The sequence below is a fragment of the Moschus berezovskii genome, chromosome 2, assembly GCF_049115385.1.
Source record: "Moschus berezovskii isolate FMDL1 chromosome 2, NW_MosBer_1.0, whole genome shotgun sequence".
Taxonomy (NCBI): domain Eukaryota; kingdom Metazoa; phylum Chordata; class Mammalia; order Artiodactyla; family Moschidae; genus Moschus; species Moschus berezovskii.
In genome coordinates this window covers 56,363,182-56,373,691 of record NC_142461.1, presented here as the reverse complement: position 1 = coordinate 56,373,691, position 10,510 = coordinate 56,363,182, and the positions used below count along the sequence as shown (strand labels likewise).

The 10,510-nt window shown below is 41.1% G+C and overlaps 1 pseudogene; it reads right to left on the bottom strand.

Annotated features, from left to right (window-relative positions):
• Window positions 1-521: 521 nt before the first annotated feature.
• LOC129537901 (large ribosomal subunit protein uL30 pseudogene) lies at window positions 522-1,768 on the bottom strand (annotated as a pseudogene).
• Between the last annotated feature and the right edge of the window lie 8,742 nt (window positions 1,769-10,510).

Here is a 10,510-nt window from a genome sequence, read left to right as displayed (position 1 = left end):
CATCAGTCCTTCCAATGAACACCCAGGATTGATCTCAGTTAGAATGGACTGGTTGGATCTCCTTGCAGTCCAAGGGACTGTCAAGAGTCTTCTCCAGCACCACAGTTCAAAAGCATCAGTTCTTCGGTGATCAGCTTTCTTCACAGTCCAACTCTCACATCCATACATGACCACGGGAAAACCAATAGCCTTGACTAGACGGACCTTTGTTGGCAAAGTAATGTCTCTGCTTTTTAATATGCTATCTAGGTTGGTCATAACTTTCCTTCCAAGGAGGAAGCATCTTTTAATTTCATGGCTGCAATCAGCATCCGCAGTGATTTTGGAGCCCAAAAAAATAAAATCTGACACTGTTTCCACTATTTCCCCATCTATTTCCCATGAAGTGATGGGACCAGATTCCATGATCTTTGTTTTCTGAATGTTGAGCTTCAAGCCAACCTTTTCACTCTCCTCTTTCACTTTCATCAAGAGGCTTTTATTTATTTATTTATTTTTAATTTATTTTTTATTTTTTTTGCTTTTGTGTGCTTTTAATTTCAAGTTCTAATTTAATTCAATTCTAACTTCAAGTTCTTCCAAAAACAAGGCCCCAGGAAACCCCAGGTTCAACATGCTCCTGGGCTTGGTCCACTGCTATCTTGTATTCATAGCTAAGTGTTCAGTCACCAACAGTAAAGCCCAGGATAGACGTGATAAAAGAGGACTTCCTCCTTCACGGCGTGATCCTTTTGCTGGTTTCAGAGGTGGACCGTGGTCATCACAGAAAAACACAGGAACTATTCCTTGGAACTGAGGAGGGATGCAGTGCCTGCTGTGAACTGTGCCATGTTTTCCCTGACCCTTTCCCCCAGTTTCTGAAGATATATTCTAGCAGAAAACAATCTTCCTTGAAGATACTGAGTTACAATTCCATAAAACAAAAACACATGCCTCCAGTGCAGTTTTCAGGGATGCTGGGTTTAGTTCAGCTGCCGGATGAGCTGATTGATGCGTTCACCTCGATAGCCCGGTGAGCCCACTTCCTTGAGGAAGCCCACTCTATTCTTGGTAGCGTGACGGGCCACTGAGAGTTGGAAAGGGCGCAGGAACCTTGAGATCGCCAGGAAATTCTTCCCCGGGAAGGCAATTTCATGAATGAGGTCTTCCAAGCAAATGACATCAAACTTCCCCAGGTGCTCCTCAATAACTGTGTTGTCTGTTAGAGGGATGACTTTGTTCTTGACCTTTGCTTGTCCACGTTTCAAGATGAGTTCCCGAACAGACTTCAGATTTGGAAATCCCCAGGTCACATAAGGTTCCACAATACGAAGCGTCTTTATGGTTTCAGGGGTCACATTCACAAAGACACCACCTAAAATCTTATTCAGGCGAAGTCTGGCAATGGTCCTTTGCACCAGTGAACTCACCCCATTAATCCTTTCAATGCGAACAACAAAGGCCAGGGAATGTCTGTCTGGCGCCTCCAAGCCGTGGGGTTTCACTTTTAGCCGTCTGAGTCGCGCTCTGTCCCGTAGCTGCCGCCAGGAATCATGGACAAACCATTCTAGTCGCTTAAACTTGACTTGTTTTCCTTTCCTCTGCTCCTTCCTTTGCAAAAGCGCCTGTTTTGCCTGGGTGGCTTTGAGGGCCTGATAAGCCTTCTTCTTTTTCAAGAGAGTCTCTGGAACCAAAGGGATCTTTCTTCTTGGTTCTTCCTCCGCAATTTTTCCAACGCTGCAGCTGCTACTCATGCGCAGTTCCACCCCGTAGGGCCGAGAGAAGCCTCTCTATGTTTACTCGACCATAGAGACGCCTACTCCAGCTCAAGGCGGGGCGGGATGGGCGGCCCGAGCCGTCTCAGCAGTAGTAAACCGCTGAGGTTTTGTTAGCCTTGATTCCTGCCAAAAGTTACACAAAGCTTTCTTCGCACTTCGTGGAAGCACTTCGTGGAAGCTCTTCGGAGCCGTGTCATCTTCAGAATCCAGTCCTTTCCATTCCAAGTGTATTCCGAGGATTTTTTTTAGATACATGCTAAAATCGAAATCCAATATGAAATAATTTAAATGAAATTACATAGAGAAGGTTAGCTTAAAGAGAGACTTTCTACCTATCTCTTTGCTGTGTAGAGAGGGTAGAATCACAGTCAAAAGTTGAAACTCAAATTATGCTAAGCGCACACAGGTACTCTCCAAACATTTTGGGCTTTTTTGAGACTACTGGGACAGCTGTTAGGATTCTGTTGTTCTTGTCTAGGAAGAAGGATACCTGGTAGTAAACCCCTCTAGGTAAACCTGAAATAGGGAAAGATAACAGGAAAAATACTAGTAAGTAATCCATGAAGAAGTGTACTTTAAGAATAAGGAAAGATAGTTGGCAGTGAAAATCCTTGAAAAATATGTTATGGGCTTTTGAGAGAAAAAGTGTGAAAGGAAACAGATTTTCTGAAACCAAATCTTAGTGTAGATTGGATAGGAGATCTCTGGGACTCTGTGCCTTGATTGCTTAACTTGGGTAATTACATAGAGAGAAGACTTTCAGGGTATTTGTTGTTGAATAATTTAGTTTATCCTACTGATTGAAAGATATCGAAACCAACACCTAATTAGCTTTAAATTGTTTCCATATTAAGACCAATGAGAACAATTTTTAAGTTTATTCTGGTTTCCATTGAATACATTTCAGCTGTTTCCTTAAAATGGTTTATTTGGCAATTAAAGTGATTTGACTAAAATGAGCAACATTCAAATAATCAAGATAGTAAAAAAAAAAATAGAAAACTTAATGAGATCATAAAAAGCCTATTTGTGCAGTCCAATCCTTGGAAATCATTAGCTAATGTTTTGATGACCACATAATAAATACATAAGTGGATTAATAAACAAATGCAAACTCATCTAAATTTAATTTACTTTAGATAAAATCGACATATATGTTTGAATATTGAATTTTAAAGATGTAAATATTTTAGGGAGAAAGTAGGAGTTTGAGAGTAAACACAGTAAATTAATTATAGGTTTCTAAGAAGTTGGAAAAGGAGTACGTCAAGGTTGTATATTGTCACCCTGCTTATTTAACTTCTATGCAGAGTACATCATGAGGAATGCTGAGCTAGAAGAAGCACAAGCTGGAATCAAGATTGCTGGGAGAAATATCAATAATCTCATATATGCAAATGACACCACCCTTATGGCAGAAAGTGAAGAGGAACTCAAAGGCCTTTTGATGAAAGTGAACGAGGAGAGTGAAAAATTTGGCTTGAAGCTCAACATTCAGAAAACGAAGATCATGGAATCTGGTCCCATCACTTCATGAGAAACAGATGGGGAAACAGTGGAAACAGTGTCAGACTTTATTTTTTTGGGCTCCAAAATCACTGCAGATGCTGATTGCAGCCATGAAATTAAAAGACACTTACTCCTTGGAAGGAAAGTTATGACCAACCTTGATAATATATTAAAAAGCAGAGACATTACTTTGCCAACCAAGGTCCGTCTAGTCAAGGCTATGGTTTTTCCCGTGGTCATGTATGGATGTGAGAGTTGGACTGTGAAGAAAGCTGATTGCCGAAGAATTGATGCTTTTGAACTGTGGTGTTGGAGAAGACTCTTGACAGTCCCTTGGACTGCAAGGAGATCCAACCAGTCTATCCTAAGGAAATCAGTCCTGAATACTCATTGGAAGGACTGATGCTGAAGCTGAAACTCCAATACTCTGGCCACCTCATGCAATGAGTTGACTCACTGGAGAAGACTCTGATGCTGGGAAAGGTTGGGGGCGGGAGGAGAAGGGGACGACAGAGAATGAGATGGCTGGATGGCATCACTGACTCGATGGACACGAGTTTGAGTGAGCTCCGGGAGTTGGTGATGGACAGGGAGGCCTGGCGTGCTGTGATTCATGGGGTCGCAAAGAGTCGGACATGACTGAGTGACTGAACTGAACTGAACTGAAGAAGTTATCCCCAGGTACCCTGTGTATTTTTATTCTTGGCTTTTGGTGGAGCTTTTTGCATATAAAATAATATTGTAAATATCTCTCTTCCTTTTTCCTTATACACTTTTTTTTTTTTTTCCTGCTGAGCAGGCAAAATCACTTTAGAATGAGCACTTCTATGTGTACGAATCCTCTTCACAGGGGTTATGGATGGAAGAGTTTTGGAGGTAACCATGGATGGGTTGTGAAAAAGGTACTGTTCATCTTCCCTTTTGTTCTCTACCTCAAAGATCCAAATTTTTGATTTATATTTTAATTTATAATTTATATATGCATAGTGCTGAGTACGATTTAAAATTACAGTAGAGGCACACAACCATAAGACTTTAAACAAGGACTATGAAGCATAGAATCTAGCCATTCTTTTTCCAGTTTGGTGAATTTGGGGATGTATGGCTGGATCTATGTTGGGTTAATGAAATAAGCATTATAAAGGTTTTTTTGGGACAAGTTAATTGTTTTCTGTTTGTTTGATTTGCAATGTCTGTACTTACATAAGATTGTATGGTACCTGGAGGAAAATATATGTGCTTCTTGAAAGCATATGCTTGACCTGGGAGTGAGGAGTTTGTCTTCACAGTTTCTCTCTGTTGGTAATACAGACCAGTGGTGACACATTTATAAATTCAATTGACTTAAGAAGTTGCTTGATGTTGAATGAAACCAGTAATGAATCTGGTAATGATAAGAATTACCAGATCCATTATCAGTAAGGATCTATAAGGATCTGGTAATGTTACCAGCAAGGATCTGGTAATGATGATTCAGTAGTTCCCAAACTCACCTAATAAGGTGCTACAATAGCTCAGGAAAGTGAATACCACCTCCTGCCCTCCAACTCTGTTCCCAGTATCATGCACTAGGTCTATTTACAAGGAGAGGCCAAATTAGCTTACAGGAGTTCATATTTACCATTAAAATTTACTCAAATTTTATGTTCCATTTCATAATAGAGGTATGGTTCTTTTGATGTTAATAATGTGTTTTATTTTGACATCTAGTAATATTGCAGAAATACACCATGTTTACCCCAGGGCTCCTCATATCTCCAGAATCCCCTTTAATTCCCCTGAGGATACTCATATCACAATTGGAGAATCATTGTCCTGAAGGATAGTTCCATCAAGCTGTGATGATTTTGTAAAATGCCCTTCTTAACCCCAGGGATGGTTCTGTCCTGGGAAATAATTTTCTAGAGGTACTTGGTGATGTTGGAGACACAAGGAGCATTTATCTCTAGGATCATCTTTTTCAACACTTGTCAATGCAGTTCTGATTACATCATTTTTCTGCTCTAGTCTCAAAACTTTATGATTATTCAACTACAAGTTTATGACTGCTTCAGGGAGAGAGAACTCCAGAAATTGACTTTGCTTTACTGTCTTAATCATTTTCCCCCACTTCAACAGCAATAACAAAAAATTATTGAGTTTCTTCTGTTTCTAGGACACCCTCCTAGGGGAACAAAGAATGCAGGCATGATTCCTGTCCTTAACCTACATAATACAGTGGAGAAGACAGATCATATACATGGAAAGATGCTGCTGCTGCTGCTAAGTTGCTTCAGTCATGTCTGACTCTGTGCGACCCCACAGACAGCAGCCCACAAGGCTCCCCCGTCCCTAGGATTCTCCAGGCAAGAACACTGGAGTGGGTTGACATTTCCTTCTCTAATGCATGAAAGTGAAAAGTGAAAGTGAAGTCGCTCAGTCGTGTCTGACTCGTAGTGACCCCATGACTGCAGCCTACCAGGCTCCTCCGTCCATGGCATTTTCTAGGCAAGAGTACTGGAGTGGCTTGCTATTGCCTTCTCCAACGTGGAAAGATAAATAGTTATAAAAGATAGAAAAGCACAAATGACAATATTATTTAATTAACTGTTTAAGTCAGTGAATGAATACTAATTGCCTGGAAAAGGGAGTGACAGAGGTTGAGATGGTTGGATGGCATCACTGACTCAATGGACATGAATTTGATCAAACTCAGGGAGATAGTAAAGGATAGGGAAGCCTGGTGTGCTGCAGTTAATGGGATTGCAAAGAGTCAGATACGACTTAGTGACTGAATAACAACTCTCGATCAGGCATTGGGCAAAGCTGTGGGGGAGATCTAAAGGACAATATACTGTTATTACATATGATCATAATCTAGTATGATATAATTAACATGACAGTTGATGTATGTGGAACTTGCTGTGGAAGCACAAGAGGGAGACAGTAAATCTTGGTGAGATCTTGTGAAGCAAAGTTTTCTCCATTTTACTGAGTGTGTTTTTCCTATTTTGGTCATTGCTTCTTTTGTTTTCCAACTCCACAGTCCATCACAGAAATCATTCTCACCAATTTCTTGGGATTTTGTCTTCTCTTTGGATCAGTTCACCTTTTTTCCTTCTTAGTTCTGAGGACTGTACTATGGAATAGGGGTGAATGGTGCCAGTGCAGATACATGGACTTCAAACTTTGCTCTCCCATATTCAGTACTGGCAGAAGTCCTTTTACACATCCCATGTGTGTTCCCTTTTCTATTCTCAGCACAGCTAATACAGAGTTTTACTATTCTTCTCAACCTAGCTTCAGCTCATCTGTCAGTAGATAACTTTCTTTGCTTCACAAAGAAAACTTATAAACCACTAGTATGCAACTTCCCTGGTGGCTCAGAGGTTAACGCGTCTGCCTCCAATGCGGGAGACCCGGGTTCGATCCCTGGGTCGGGAAGATCCCCTGGAGAAGGAAATGGTAACCCACTCTAGTATTCTTGCCACAGTCCACGGTGTTGCAAAGAGTCGGACACGACTGAGCAACTGAACAGAACAGAACATGCAACACCAGCAATTTCTGTTCTTCTTTTTAAATACTAGGCATGCTCCCACCTCTGGACCTTTGAACCACCCGATTTCTTTACCTCAGTTACTCTTCTCCCAGATGTTAACATGGCAAACCCATTTTTCTTTTTTGTGTCTTTGCTTAGTTGTTACCTTCTCAAAAAGGCTCACCCTCTTTATCCTTGAATCCCATTCCACACCCTCCACAGACATACTGTACTTCCTTTACATGTACTTGCTCAATAAATATTTTTTGAATGAATGTCGAATTCCTACACATTTTAACATCCTTCTCTCCTACCTAGTAAAAAAGAGCTCTCTAGGGGAGAATCCCAGGGAAGGGGGAGCCTGGTGGGCTTCCGTCAATGGGGTCACACAGAGTCGGACACGACTGAAGTGACTTAGCAGCAGCAGATCTTTAGCGGAGAAAGCAATGGCAACCCTCTCCAGTACTCTTGCCTGGAAAATCCCATGGACAGAGGAGCCTGGTAGGCTGCAGTCCATGGGGTCGCCAAGAGTTGGACATGACTGAGCGACTTCACTTTCACTTTTCACTTTCATGCATTGGAGAAGGAAATGGCAACCCACTCCAATGTTCTTGCCTGGAAAATCCCAGGGACGGCGAAGCCTTGTGGGCTGCCATCTATGGGGTTGCACAGAGTCAGACACGACTGAAGCTATTTAGCAGCAGCAGCAGCAGCTAGATCAAAATTTCTTGAAAGTAGAGCCTTTACTTGCTGTGTCTACTGCTTCACTTCCTATTTACCCCTTAATTTGACTTCCAGCTGTCTAAGAGAAGAAATTATTTCCATAAAAATGATCAGTGGATACTATTAGATCAGGCTTCCTCAAGGATCCTGTACAATACTTGCCTCCCCTTCATCACACTTTCTATCCCATGATAAAAGGCTTTGTTGTTATCTTGCCCACTGGACCTTTTATTGCACATATCCATTTTTTGGGTCACTTACTCTACAAATATCTATTGAATGTTAACATGTACGGACAGTGTTACAGAGTCTGAAGATCTACTGGTAAACTGACACAAAGTTTGAAGCAGGCATTGAAGGCACAAATACACAACCATAAAGTGTTAACTGCCAGATGGTTTTGAAGACTTATATGGTGCTGTGAAGAGAACTGGACCTTTCAAAATGCTTGAAGAAGATATTCCTAAGAAATGAATATGGAGGCTGAGAAGTAAAGCAGAGCAGGAGTTCATCTGGTCAGAGGTGGAAAGGGGATGTGTAAAGTCCCGTGGTGGGAGAGAGTGTAGAGGTTTGAGACTATGAGAGGAAGCTGATGTGAGGAGTGGCAGATGGTGAGTCTAGTGACAGTCAGGGGCCACAGGACTCAGTGATATTAGAAGAAGTTAAGTGGATTTTTAATATTAAGAATATGTGGATGTCTTTAAAATGGAGGTTGTGTCTTCTTCATATCTTAACCCCTAGCCATTAGTTCAGGGCAGCAATCCTTGTAGAAGCTCGTTAAATGTTTATTGAGTGAAGGCAGAAATGAACATTTGAACTGGTCAGAAAGACTGAGTATGGTTAGCCAGGAAGAAGGGGTGAAGGGCATTTCTTTGCCAAGGACTCAGTGTTTGAAGAAACATGGAGGTACAAAGAAAACACACCTTACCTTGGATAGGGCAAGGGCTTCAGCGTAATGGAATGGGGAGTGGGCAGGGAAGGAAGAGGTTAGAGAGAGAGGGGTCACAGAGGAGGGAGAACGTGGTGGTGGGCTGCTGAAAGCAATGTTGCAGGAGTTCACAGGAAGGTGAGCTCCCCTAGTGTCAGAATGGTCAGGAGAATTATCTCAATATTGTAGCATTTTGGAGGTTGCATGAGGATCTATATTTTGTTTGGAAAGACAGATCTTAGACAGACAGAGAGATATGGGAAAGCATTCTTGACAAGGGAAATGAAATGAATTATGGCTCGGAGGCCAGAATATACTGGAATTCTTCCTTTTCTAGTAAAAGCTCTGTCCCTCTTTAACCTCTATATATGTTTCATCAATTTTTTCCCCCCTGGTCCATTTCCCATAATGAATTGTGTGAAAAAACACTTTACCAAAATTTTGCCTAAATCTTCAAAAAACATTCTAGAGAGAATATTTTACTTTTCCTAAGTGTTTTGTTTGACAGAAAGTAACTTACAAAAAATAGGGAAAGTGATCATTTTTTTATTCATAAATGTACATTAGCTAATACATTCTGGGCCACATGGTATTTTGTTTATTAAACTCACTGTCAACCTCTTATATTGCCAGCTGAAGTACAGTAATATGATTTTGTTCCAAATTTTACACTTTGCCAAAGGTCTGTTTCTCAGCTGCATTTTGGGAACAGCTGTCAGCCCCAAGCAATCTGATTGCTTTTCATGAATGATAAATCACTTCCCTGTACACTGATTTGTTTAGGTACAATAGGAAGAGACATCTTTCCACCTAGTATGTTAACAGAGGAATTGTTAGGATAGGATGGTGGGGGAGAAGTGTGAAAGTTCTAGTGGGCATTTCCTTAGTGCCTAATGATCAATTAATGATAATTACATTTTCAGTGGATATAGGGAAGAAATTCTCTTTATTAGTGAGTCTGAAGGCAGAAGAAAAAGCAGTGGTTTTTTTCTCTCTTATGAACCATAATCAATTTACTGTTGGGTATCTGTTTGAAAATAAAAAGAAAAATTCTTTAGGATCAAACATTCATTTCAGTTTACCCATACAAAGTTGTAAGGGTTAAACAGGTGTAGAAGTTACGAGGAGGGAGCTGAAGTTTCATTAAAGTATTCAATTAGTGAGACTCAGCAGTCCATGAAAATATTTATCATGTTCCCAGCCCAGCTGAGACCTTATCTGCTCCAGTTTTCCTTGCACAGAATCAGAGACCTACATTTGCTGCTTCACATGCGTGGAAACAGGAGAAAGACTGGAGGGGTTGGGGGCATCTCTTCCTTTATATATATTAATTGCTTGAATTTTAGTTTTGGAAAAAACATCTTGAGGTGAGAGGTGAGGGAATTCAAGTCTTTCTTTTCCCTTGATGTTTGTTCATAATGGTGCTGTCCCTGTGCCTTGCCTCAGGTTGGCTATCATCAGTATCTTTCTGTGAGAGATCCAGCCATTCTTTCTGCTTAGCTCCTCCTCTTGAAGGTCAGAAAGGTAATCCTCAATCACAGATCTTCATTAAGAACCATAAGTGGCCTGCGATGGCATATTCAGATTTTGGCCCCTAATTTGTAAAAGTGTCTCCCTTCACTCTAAGGATAGTTGACCCCACCATGTACCCCATGCCCTCATCCTGTGTGACCCTGGCCTCAGTAGGGACCCATTTAGGCATTGGCAGCTCCAGCCAAACTGACTTGTACAGTCAGACAAAGTTGAAAACCTATTGGCATCATGCCTCAGCTGGATGTCAGCAGGCCAGGCACTTACTGCAGGGATGCTCTTTTATCTTAATAAGTAATTTATTTAATGAGCTGACAATGGTGAAACATCAAATACAGAGACTTCAAGGATGAACAACACAATTACAAGGAGCAGAAAGTCTACTGGGTTTGCGATATTCAGCATCCTCAGAAATGACATTCCTTGAACTGATTTCCAAATCACTTGGCAACTGACTTGAAAAAGGATTTCTGCTGTTAGTCCTGAGAGAAGTAATGTCACCCATGATAAGGTTTGGAGTTACTAATATGAAAATGGCAAGTCCCA